Genomic DNA, 12,960 nt, shown 5'->3' with positions numbered 1-12,960 from the left:
ACTGTCTAGTCTGCTGTGGGCGAGTAGTGGTAACCACACTGGGTTGCGGAGGTTGACGCACCGCGTCAAAACAAAACAACTTAGGTTGTTGTTGTAACTCGCGAACGTCAACGGAAGGTTCCGTGCGTCGCTGAACGTCAACATGCGGCTGGCAGGGTACACTGGAACGCATGGGTGGCGGGACTCTCACAGCTGGAGTGCGGGAGAAGGTAGCCTCAGCGTCCACTGGACGCATAACCGTGGGTGGTTGTAGGCTAGAGGTTGGTGCAGCGTCAACCTTCTCCGCACGAAAGTCCTGCATTAATGACGTTAACTGTGTCTGCATGGACTGCAGCAACGACCACTTAGGGTCTACAGTAGCAGGTGCGGCAACAGACGGTGTTACTGCCTGATGCGGTACCGCTTTGCCTCTCTTAGGAGGTGTGCAGTCATCTGAAGACTGCAGCGAGTCCGAACTGACCCAGTGGCTACAACTGGGCCGTTGGACTTGCGCGGAAGGGACCAACTTACGCTTAAGAGGCCGCGAGACCTTGGTCCATGGTTTCTTTCGAGAAACCTCTTCCGCAGACGAGGAATAAATGGGCTCTCTCATCTTCGTGTGGGTGGGGCGATCTTGGTTAGATACGCCCGAAACCACGGAGGGAACGTCTGTTCGCTGATTAAAGCCTCTCGAACCCTTTAGTCGTACGACATTGCTTCTCCCCTGGGCTTGGGAGCTTGCAAGAGGTCCCGGACTGGGAGGACGACAGGCACGAACAGACGAACCCTCAAGCGCAACACTATCTATAACACTTTCCACAACACTACCACTCACTTTATCACTACCCACAGCACTCTTACACTTCAACTCCTTGACGTCTGCCATGAGTTGGTTACGGTCACTCGCCAATGACTCGACTCTCTCACCCAGAGCCTGGATGGCACGCATCATATCTGCCATCGAAGGTTGTTGAGTGCTAGAAGGGGGATCAGGAGCAACCACTACAGGGGAAGGAATAGGTTGTGGGGCATGAGGAGAGGAAATATCAACGGAGCGAGATGAACTTCTCCTGACTCTATCTCTCTCTAGCCTACGTGTGTATTTCTGGAATTCGATGAAATCGAATTCCGAAAGCCCAACGCATTCCTCACATCGATCTTCCAATTGACAGGCCTTATCCCGACAATTGGAACAAACGGTGTGAGGATCGATAGAGGCCTTCGGAAGACGCCTTGAACAGTCCCTGGCATTACATTTCCTAAACTTAGGGACTTGAGAAGGGTCAGCCATTTTGAAGTAGTCAAAGGGGAATTCAAAATCTATCCAAAGTCGTCAACAAATAATCCAAAATCAATAAAAGAATGCAAGGATGTATTGAAGATAACGTCTGCAAAGCGAAAGCTCAAAACTAGAAATGTGTACTTCACCAAATATGTGAAAACCAATCCAGTAAGCAACAGCGAATTTAGTAGGTCTTGCCGGTGGCACGACAGAGAGAAAATTGAGTTCTGTGTTTACATTGAGTACTGAGTACCTGCTCGACAGATGGCGCTGTTGATGTACACCCCCTACCTGCATAGCGATCGCTGGCGTATTTTGAACGTAGAGTTTTTCTGTCGGGCAGCAGAGCTGCAGCTTATATAATCACCGGCTAAGTTTAATATTGAAAAAAGACAAATTCGTAGATAATTTGTATTTTTCCTAACAATACAAACCTTAGCTACTTAATAGGGGTTATTACTTTCGGCGTAGCTGAAATGACGAGCCATTAGAATTTTAACAAGGGTTTACTACCCCAACGCTAGTTAGCGGGGGGTAGGGAGGGTAGCTTGCTACCCACCCACCCTCACACACACCTGTGCTTGAGCTCACTTTGCTTGGAGGTAGAACTTCAAGGGGTATAGGGCTGGCGGGCAAGTTTGATTAAATAGCCAAGGTTTGTATAGTTAGGAAAAATACAAATTATCTACAAATTTGTCATTTGTTCCATAACTGACATACAAACCACGCTATTTAATAGGGGTGACTCACCCATTAGGAAGGGTGGAAAGTCTCTGCCAGTACTGGCTTTTGGCTTTGCCCGGGGACTCAATATTTGAGTGTGTTCGCACTCAGTAATAAGGAGTCCCTGCATCTCGCTAGAACCTTGCTACGCAAGGACTGTGGCCTACGCAAGCCGTGTGTGAAGGTATAATAAAGTGTGACTTGTCCTAGGAAGTTGACTTGTAGTCCTTTAGATGGAAACTTTAGGCTAGGACTTTCCCAATACCACCTCGTCAGGGTATGGGGACGTGACAGTATTATCTCAATACTAGGAACACAAGGAAACATGGTTTACCTGCAGTGGTTTGAGGTCAGCTGTGCAGAGAACCCAGGATGCTGCTTTCCCCAAGAGAGGGGAGGTGAAGAAAAGAATAAAGGCCAGACATACCTTTTCATTCATGCAGACTAAGACCGGGTAACAATGCCCTCAACCTTCTACTACTTGTCCACTAAGGAGCCTGAGGTTTTAAACCAGCTGTTGTGCAGCCACCACAGGGCCGATAGAAAACGTATTGAGCCTCCTGTGGGTCACGTCTTCCAGGTAGTGGGCTGTGAAGGTCGTCTGACACTTCCACACCCCAGCTTGAAGAACCTGCGTCACTGAGAAATTTTTCTTGAAGGCCAGGGACGTAGCTACGACCCTGACATCATGTGCTCTAGGGTGACGTGACGGAGGGTCCGGATTCAGGGACAGGTGGATCACCCTAAGAATCCATGCCGAGATGGTGTTCTTGGTGACCCTCCTCTTAGTCCTCCCAGTGCTAACAAACAATGCTTGCACCTGGGGACGGACTGCAGCCGTTCTTTTGAGATATAGCCTCAGACTCCTTACTGGGCACAGTAGGAGATGGTCTGGGTCATCTGTTACAGAACGAAGACTCGAAATCTGGAAGGAGTCAAACCAAGGGTCCGGCACTCCCGGATTCTGAGTCTTGGCAACAAACTCAGGGACGAACCTGAACGTTACCTCCCCTTATCCCCTTGAATGGGCGATGTCGTATGAGAGACCATGTAGTTCGCTGTCTCGTTTGGCCGACGTCAAAGCTAGCAGGAACAGCGTCTTCCAAGTTAGGTGGCGATCTGAAGCCTGGCGTAATGGTTCATAGGGAGGTCTCTTAAGAGACCTGAGAACTCGAACCACGTTCCATGGAGAGGTCTCACTTCCGACTGAGGGCAGGTAAGTTTATAACTTCGTATGAGTAGGGAAAGTTCCAGTGAGGAAGAAATGTCTATTCCTTTGAGCCTGAAGGCAACACTTAAGGCTGAGCGATAGCCTTTCACCGCCGAGACTGAAAGGCGCATTTCTTCCCGCAAATACACGAGGAACTCCGCTATTGCTGGAATAGTGGCATCGAGTGGAGAGATACCCCTTCCACGACACCAACCACAGAAGACTTTCCACTTTGCCTGGTAGACAGATGCGGATGATTTTCGCAGATGTCCAGATATCCTAATCGCACCTTCTTGTGAAAATCCTCTCTCAGCGAGGAGATGCTGGATAGTCCCCAGGCGTGAAGTCGTAGCGAAGCTACGGCTTTGTGGAAGATGTTGGCATATGGTTGTCTGAGTAGATCGTGTCGCGGAGGAAGTTCTCTCGGAAGTTCCGTTAGGAGTTGCAGAAGGTCTGGAAACCATACCGCGTAATGCCATAGCGGAGCTATGAGAGTCATTGAAAGATTGACCGATATTCTGGTCTTATTGAGCACCCTCCTCATCAGATAGAACGGGGGAAAGGCGTACACGTCGATGTTGTCCCTCCGTTGTTGGAAGGCATCTTGCCAGAGAGCCTTGGGATCCAGGACTGGGGAGCAGTACAGCGGAAGCTTAAAGTTCAGCGCTGTCGTGAACAGATCCACAGTCCGGGAACACCACAAAGTCAGGACTTTGTTGGCTACTAGATGATACAAAGACCACTCAGTACTCACTATCTGAGACGCTCTGCTCAGATTGTTGGCGAGCACATTCCTCTTGCCTGGAATGAAACGTGCCGATAGTGGAATCGAGTGGACTTCGGTCCATCTCAGTATATCTACTACAAGATGAGATAGCTGCTTCGAAAAGGTACCTCCATGCTTGTTGATGTAAGCCACTACTGTGATGTTGTCGCTCATCACCACCACAGAGTGACCCGCCAGGTATTGTTGGAACTGCTGAAGGGCCAAGAAAACGGCCTTCATCTCTAGAAGATTTATATGGAGGCACTTTTCTGATTCTGACCACAGGCCTGAGGTCCTGTGGTGCAGCACGTGGGGCCCCCCACCCTTTCTTTGAGGCGTCTGAAAACAGCATCAAATCCGGGGGGAGGACGGGAAAATCCACTCCTCTTCGTAGGTTCTCGGTCAGGATGCCAGAAAACTTTCAATCAATCAATCAATCGTAGGTTCTCGTCTGTCACCCACCACTGGAGGTACGTCCGTTCCGCAGGTACCATAGGGATCATGACGTCCGGGGAATCGCAACCTTGATTCCACCGGGACTTGAGTCGCCACTGGAGGGATCTCATCCTGAGGCGATCGTTGGGAACTAGACGAGCCAAGGATGAGGGGTGACAGAGGAGTCGTAACCACGATTGGGCTGGAAGCTCTTCTCGTCTGAGGAAAGGGCTTGCGACCTTCCTCAGCCTTGCTATCCTGTCGTCTGATGGGAAGGATTTGTGGAGATTGGTGTCTATAACCATGCCTAGGTAAACCAGTCTTTGAGTGGGAAGCAGAGAGGACTTCTCGAGATTTACCATGATCCCCAGATACTGGCAAAATCCCAGAAGTTTGTCTCGGTGTCGAAGAAGGGATGACTCCGAGTCTGCTAGGATCAGCCAGTCATCCAGATAACGGAGGAGACGGATGCCGATCCTGTGTGCCCACGACGATATTAGGGTGAACACTCTGGTGAAAACCTGTAGGACTGTGGAGAGACCGAAACACAGCACCTTGAACTGGTACACCTTGTTGTCTAGGCTGAATCTTAAGTACTTCCTTGAAGACGGATGGACTGGGATCTGGAAGTACGCGTCCTTCAGATCCAGTGTACACATGAAGTTTTGCGGTCTCACTGCATGTCTGACCGTGTCTGCGGTCTCCATGCTGAACGGAGTTTGCTTGACAAACTTGTTCAGAGCCGAGAGGTCGATGACTGGTCTCCAGCCTCCAGACGCCTTCTTTACAAGAAAGAGTTGACTGAAGAAGCCTGGAGACCTGTCGAGGATCTCCTGGAGAGCGCTCTTCTCCAACATGGTCTGGACTTCTGCCCGAAGGGCCTGCCCCCTTGCTGATCCCATGGCAAGGGAGCTCAATGACACTGGATTCGTTGTCAGGAGAGGTAGAGATGTTGTGAACGGGACGCGATATCCTTGAGTGATTACGGACATCGTCCAGGAATCGGCACCGAGTTGCTGCCACCTGTCTGCGCAACTTTGTAGGCATCCCCCCACTGGTGGACATGCAGGGGGACTGCCAATCCTAGCGTTTGCGGCCTCGGCTGCTCCCTCCCCTGGAGGACTTCTGGCCTTTCCTGTCCTTGGCAGGAAAGGGCTTAGACACCACTGTCTTCACTGCCGTTGTCGGTTTCGTGGTCTTGGTAGGACGTGGCTATTGGGGTGCTGGAAGTTTATAGGGCTTGGATGTCAAAGCCCTAAGTAGGAGGGAGTCTTGGTGGGACTTCCTCCACCTCTCAGCAGCTCCACATCCTTAGGCTCAAACAGGTTCGTTCCCATAACGGAAGAATGTCTGAGCCTGCTACTCTCGGTGCTAGGGACCTTCTGGTGGAACCTCTCAGACACTGCATCCCGACGTTTCAGGATGGTGTTTGCCCACAAGTTCGAGACTTGGTGGGCCAGAAACTCGATCGTACGAGTGCTTGAGAGTAAAAAGGTCTCCATAGCTTTCCTGGTACGTTCTTTGGATAAATCCCCGAACGTAACAGGATATCTAAGGTCCCTAGCCAGATATCCAGCCACGAAGTGGCCTGCATGGCACACTTCACAACCTTCTCCTGACTAAGGATCTCAGTTGCCGAGAATGCGACCTGCCGGTTGGAGAGTCTCTCAAGAGGGACTACCCTGATAAGCTCTTCCAATGAATGGTGAAGGGGAAGAGCTAAACAAGGCTCCTCTACGATCTCAAAGTACCTCCTCTGCTGTACACGAGGAGGTGGGAGAAGCTTGTTGCCGGCACTGGATCAGCTGGAGGAAGCAAGCTCGGGGAGCTGGACTGCGATCTTGTCCCTGGCACTCTTAACCCCTTGAGACCAGGGCAAAGCTGCACTGGCCTTAGAGGGTTTTTGAGTCCCCAAACCTTGGTCCAAGACTGTGTCTTTGCCCTCCTGAGGAGGAATCTCTGGGTCCGCAAACCCATTGAGAGTCCTCAAAAGAGTCAGAACCTGCCAGAATGCATGTTCTGACTCCTGCAGCTCTCCTCCGGAAGGACTAACAGCGAAGGCTCCTGTCCCCAAAAGCTCTTCCTGGGGAGACTCGCGGACGTTCTCCGAGTGACTGGCTGGCTCTGGCTTAAGTCTTGCTGAGGACTTCGGTACAGTCTTGAAGTCCTTCGACTCCCTCATGGGAGGGATGCAGGACTCCAACAACGACGGAGGTAGACTCTTCTCCACCCTTACCCAAGAAGACTTTTCAGCGCGAGGTGGGGTTTCGCTCAATGGTGCGATGGGGGAACGTCTCACCTCACGTGACTCCCTTGAGGACGGGAAGTCCTCGTCCGAAGGGGAGGGAGAAAAAGTCTGGGAGTGGAGGGGGCCTGCTTCGAAGACTTACGAGGAGGTAGACTCTTCTCCATCCCTACCGGAGAAGACTTTTCAGCGCGAGGTGGGGTTTCCCTCGATGGTACGATGGGGGAACATCTCACCTCACGTGACTCCCGAGGACGGGAAGTCCTCGTCCGAAGGGGAGGGAGAAAAAGTCTGGGGGGGGAGGGGGCCTGCCTCGAAGACTTACGAGGAGACAGCTTCATCCTTGGAGAAGTCACCGCGTCCGAAACTCCTCTCTTAATCTTCAAGGGAGTAGATGCAGCCAAGGATTTGTGGCCCAACTTAGAGAGAACAGGCTTGAAAGCCTGTGCTACCGCTCTGATTAGAGGCCCAAACCAGGGCTGCCGGCTGACGGCTACGGTGTCAGACACTCCCTCTGGAGGGACAGGGATCGACGGATCCTGGGAGGAGTTTCCATAAGGGGGTTCGCCTGAAAAGAAAGAGGATAAAGAAGAAATGTCCCTGAACCTTTCTGAAACCTTCCCCCCTACCGGCGAGCACGCTGTTCTGCGCTTGCGTGGGGGGAATGCGGCGATGGTGACTTTACCGTTCGTTGTCCTGCAGCCTCGCGCGTGGGAAGGTATTGGCGATCGCGCTGGGGCTCATGCGATGGGGAATACCCGGGGTCGCGCGCGGGCGAGTGATGGCGCGTAGGGGCGCGCAGGAGACTTCATACAGTGCTCAGGAATCAGATTGCGCGCTCGCGCGCGCGAAGGTGAATGTTCGCAGGATCAAGGTGAAGAGTCCGTGCGGGCGAAAGACCGTGTGCTCTAGAAGTCAATAGCCGCGCGCGCACAGGAGAGATATGTCTTGCGCGCGGGCGCGCAGCTGGAACCTGCGTGCATTGGCGTGCTTCTTGTGGGCGCACATCAGGAGGAGATGGGCGTGGGCTCTTGTAGGTGACTGCGCATGATTGCGCGCTGGCGAGGGATGGTGCGCAGGTGAAGGTACACGGAGCGTCGGTGAGCACTGGCGCGTTGGGGAGCACTGGCAAGTAGGGGAAGTTTTAGACTTCGCTACTGCGCCCAGATCCGAAAATCGTGGGCGCGCAGGAGATCATTGGCGCGGAGAGCGCTGATGCGCAGGCGAGCGCTGGCGCGCAGGAGAGCACTGGCGCGTTGGTGAATGCTGGCGCGCAGGAGAACGATGGTGCGCAGAAGGTTGAGGGCGCGCAGTGGCGGGTTAGCGAGCAGGTGAGCGCTGGCGCGCTTTATCAGGAACCTTGGCAGCAGGTGCGCGCTGGCGCGCTACATCAGCAACAGTAGGAGAGCGCCTGTGCACTAACTCCAAAACCTAAGAGAGGTCAGCTGAACATTGGCGCGCATGTTTTGCATGGCGTGTAAGGGACATATGCGCTAATTTGCGTGTACGCCCTTGTTGCCCCGAAGGGACCGATGCCTGTTTTATAAAAATAGGTTTCGTTAGCACCCACAGCGCATCAGCAGCCAAGAACGGCGACGACAGGTCAGCAGGTCTGACGGGTGGAAGGTCAGTGCATCCTTTGTAAGGACGACCTTCCACCGAAGGAGATCGCAAACGATCCGCAGAGGGATCCAGGGTTGTACCAGGAACAATCGGAGATCGTTGACGAGGCTCCTCTGCGGCGGACTGCGGCGGTGACGACGAACCGAAGAGGCGCCTCCTCACACCCTTGTGAGGTGAAGAAAGACCTCTACGGCGAAGAGGAAGGCAAGCCTTCCGGCGTATGCGCCCTCTGGGGGCCGTTGGGTCAACAAGCTGACCGTCAGCAGTCCTCCGAAGAGGAGTCTCTGTGAGTGAACTCCCCCGAGGGGAAGAATCACCGGCAGGAGAGATTGTTGGACTTAGTTCCTCCCTCGAAGGTTGAGCAGAGGGAGATACTAAGCCTTCAGCTACAGCAGGTTGAGTAGTTGTAGAGGCAGTAGGAGATATCCAGATACCTCTGCCACCACAACGTCGACGATAGACAGAGGATCAACCTCTGCCAACGTCGGCGATTGCTTGACAGCGGCACCCAACCGGATGATGTCAAACAAGGCTTCCTTAGAGGGCGAACCTTCAAGCCCCAGGGAAGACCAAAGCTGAAATAAATCAGTGACATTTACATTTAAATTTAATTCCTCCCCCGGGGGAAGAGGTGGAGCTGCCTCGCTAGGGGAGGCAACGCCATCTCTCGAACCTCGAGGTCGGGAAACAGAAACATGGTCTACTCTACCACTCGACAGTTTCTCGGAAGAAACCGATTGAGTGGGAGCTACGGAGGAGGTTTGGGCTTCTTCCATCGCCGAGAAAACCTCTTCCACTGGGAGGTAGACCACTCCCTACATTCACCACACTTATTAGTTCTATCACACCGCTGGCCCCTACAATAAGGACAAAGGGTGTGAGGGTCCATATCGACCGCCGACATAAATGTACCACAAGGGCGGTCGGGTAATCCAGGACACTTTCGCATGATAGCAGAGGCCAACTTCAAACACACCTGTAAAAGGAAAAGCAAAAAGCATTAATGGCTGTCAGAAAGGCGAGGGTGAAAGCGGACACGTCCGACTACCACCCGAGCCGAGAGCAAAGTGAGCTCAAGCACAGGTGTGTTTGTGGGGGGGGGGGGTAGCAAGCTACCCTCCCTACCCCCGCTAACTAGCGGTGGGGTAGTAAACACTCGTTGAAATTCTAATGGCTCGTCATTTCAGCTACACCGCAAGTAATAACCCCCTATTAAATAGCGTGGTTTGTATGTCAGTTACGGAACAATTGGAATTTGTATTTTTCCTAACCATACAAACCTGGAGCTCTTTATTATAGGAGATTATTACTTCGGTGGAGCTGATTTAGCCCGGAGACTTTTAACGCAGTAAACAACCCTGCCGCTAATTAGCGGGTAGGTCGCATGGGGCGGGGAGAGGCAGACCAAACCGGGTCAGTATGAATAAAGAACTCAAGGTTTGTATGGTTACAAAAAATAAAAATTACACTGTACTGTACTTGCAAATTTGTAATTTGTTCCGACAACTACAAACCTTTCGCTCTTTATTATATGAGACTCAATATTAGGTGTATGGAACCCCTACCCTTACTGGCTGGTAACTTGACCCGGGGGGGGGGGGTGACTGCTTTGCACAAGCTTACTAGAGGCCCCCTCTCACATCGTTAACTCTCGCAAGAGAGTGAAAGCCGACAGCCTGGGCAGTTGGTATATGTGAAAGATTTAAGCATAGTGACTTGACCAGTTAAGGATTATTAAAGTGATACACATTCGGCTTACTTAACCTAAACATTGCCCAATTCCCCTTCATATGGAGGACAGGGTCATAACAAATAATTATGTATAGTAATGACAAAATCTATGACCATTTCACCAAAAATAATTTGAGGACAATCTCACTTTCTAGAGATTCTGTGATAATGCACCTTTTCAGATACTGTAGTATATGATCAACACTATATATTACAATGTACATAAGCTACCTGTCATAGACCTTTATTACCTACGTAACCTAACTGAGCTGTAGACTTCTGACGGAAAAGTATTAAATTATAAAAATTTTAACTTACCTTTAAAGCGGTGGCAATTAAATATTACCGCCTCCATCCCTGTTATCAGCTTCAATTTAGAGATGAAAAACTTAATCTTGTGGTATCAACCTTCATTTTGCTTTCATCTCTTGCCCACATTATTAGTAGGTTTGGGTTGCCCTCGAGATCTAAATAAACGTATCTGAAAGAAAAGTAAAATATGTTTATTCCAAATATTCTTCCCCTTCAAATCATAAATGACTCATGATAATTAATTTGAAACAGTCACCTTTTAGGATTATCCATTACAATAATTAGAATATTGAACTTCATCTTTAAGAGATCAATATTACACACAATTTTGATCCCTGAACTTAACCAAGCTGTTATGTCCTTAACAGAAACATTAGGAGGAACAGCAGTGCTAATAGCCAGAGTTCATGAAAAAAAAAAAAATGAATAAAACAAAGTTCTACCTCCTCTGCTTTGTGGCCCTCTAGCAAGAAAAAGGTGCTTGGTACTTTGCCTCCTAAGGTTGGTCTGTTTAGGGGCATTTCACCCTCTCTTATACTCCTGATGTTTTATCAGTGAGGCTCTCTGCATAGGTGATACTGAGGAGTAAGGGTGTGATACCATTGCCCTATGAAGGAAGGTCTTGGTTCTTCCACCGGCACTCAGCAACTGCATCGATATCTTCCACATTAAAAGAGGGAAGGGCTCTCCATGAGCACGTTGCAAACTCTACTGTCCTGGTACCAGAAAACCAGAAGTGGAAATTGCCTCCCTTTTCTACTCAGAAGAGAAATCTTCGTTGCGGAAGAGATATCCAACTGGGCCCAACCAGTAATCCAACCACAAAGTGGCTTGCAAAGAGCACTTTGCAATCCACTCCTTGTTTGCGGCAACCACAGAGAATGTCACCGGTAGTGCTACCAGTTTCTCTAAGGTGTTTTGTGTTAGCACCAGTATTCCTGGGTCTAATGGCAGATGAGACGGATCATTGTGTATAGTCCCGTAATACTTTTTCTGTCGTACATATCACAGAAGAAGCAAACGAAACGACTTCACTGCTGTGAGGGACAGGGAAACTTCTGTCACATGAGCAAAAGCTCTTTCCTTGGCCCCTTTGACCCCTCTAGATTAGGGAAAAGCTACCTTAGTCGTGATAGGTCTAGGGATATCGTAAAAGAGATCTAGGTCTGTGTCCTTTCACTCGGGAGGAACATAGGCAAGATCGCCAAAGGAGTTAATTTTCCTTATACAGGACAGTTCCTAAGCAAAGACGTACTGTAATCCAACTCCTCCTGTTCTAAGGACGAGATCTTAGGACTGGCGGTCATGGGCAGTACATCATCTGAATGATCGGAACCATCAACAAGTGAATCATCCACTCCTGAGCTCGAACCCAGAGAAGCCAGGGGTGGGTAAAAGTCATCAGCTATGTCCCTAGTAGGGGCTTGAGACCAAGTTAGATACTGCACTCCTCCGGTCTTGCTAAGTCTGGTACCAAACCAAGAATGCCCTTCTGAGGACCTCGGGTCTTGAGGTCCAGTTCTCACCAAGGATGGGCTTTAAACGCTACAATGAGTAAAAATGACAAATTCATAGATAATTTGTATTTTTCCTAACTATACAAACCTTAGCTATTTAATAGGGGTATTACTTTCAGCGTAGCTGAAATGACGAGCCATTAAAATTTAACGAGGGTGTACTACCCGCACTGCTAGTTAGCGGGGGTAGGGGAGGGTAACTTGCTACCCCCCCCCCCCAACTCACACACACCTGTGCTTGAGCTCACTTTGCTTGGAGGTAGGACTTCAAGGGGGATAGGGCTGGCAGGCAAGTTTGGTTAAATAGCTAAGATTTGTATAGTTAGGAAAAATACAAATTATCTACAAATTTGTCATTTGTTCCGTAACTGGAATACAAACCACGCTATTTAATAGGGGTGACTCACCCATTAGGAAGGGTGGACGTCTAAGCCAGTTCTGGCTTTTTGGCTTTGCCCGGGGACTCGTTATTTGTATGTGTAAGCACCCAACAAATAAGAAGTCCCGGCACCTCACTTGAGCCTTGCTACGCAAGGACTGCGGCCTACGCAAGCTGTGTGTGAAGGTATGAAGAAGTGTGAATCGTCCTAGGAAGTTGTTCTGAAGTTCTTTAGATAGAAACTTGTAGACTAGGATTTTCCCAATACCACCTCGTCAGGGTATGGGGACGTAACAGTATTAACCTTAATACTAGGAACACAAGGGAGCATGGTTTACCTGCAGTGGTTTGAGATCAGCTATGCAGAGAACCCAGGATGCTGCTTTCCCCAAAGGAAGGGATGATAAAGAAAAGAATAAGGGTCATTCAAACCTTTTCATTCATGCAGACTAAAACCGGGTAACAATGCCCTCAACCTTCTGCTACTTGTCCAATAAGGAGCTTGAGGTTTAAACCAGCTGTTGTGCAGCCACCACAGGGCCGATAGAGAACGTATCGAGCCTCCTGTGGGTCACGTCTTGCAGGTAGTGGGCTGTGAACGTTGTTTGGCTTTTCCACACCCCCGCTTGAAGAACCTGCTTCACTGAGAAATTTCTTTTGAAGGCCAGGGACGTAGCTATGCCCTTGGCATCATGTGCTCTAGGGCGACGTGACGGAGGAGGATCTGGATTCAAGGCCAGGTCAATGACCCTACGAAT

The 12,960-nt window shown here is 50.2% G+C and overlaps 1 long non-coding RNA gene across 3 annotated transcripts in view; it reads right to left on the bottom strand.

The window, feature by feature from the left end:
• The window catches only part of LOC137634685 (uncharacterized), a 46,578-nt gene that overhangs the window by 15,503 nt on the left and 18,115 nt on the right, over positions 1-12,960 (bottom strand). For all 3 annotated transcript variants that reach the window (XR_011042560.1, XR_011042559.1, XR_011042558.1), the window contains one exon: positions 10,313-10,475. This is a non-coding gene — a long non-coding RNA (uncharacterized lncRNA). The remainder of the gene's footprint in view (positions 1-10,312; positions 10,476-12,960) is intronic.

The sequence above is a fragment of the Palaemon carinicauda genome, chromosome 45 (assembly GCF_036898095.1).
Source record: "Palaemon carinicauda isolate YSFRI2023 chromosome 45, ASM3689809v2, whole genome shotgun sequence".
NCBI lineage: Eukaryota > Metazoa > Arthropoda > Malacostraca > Decapoda > Palaemonidae > Palaemon > Palaemon carinicauda.
This window is presented reverse-complemented; position numbering and strand designations above follow the sequence as displayed.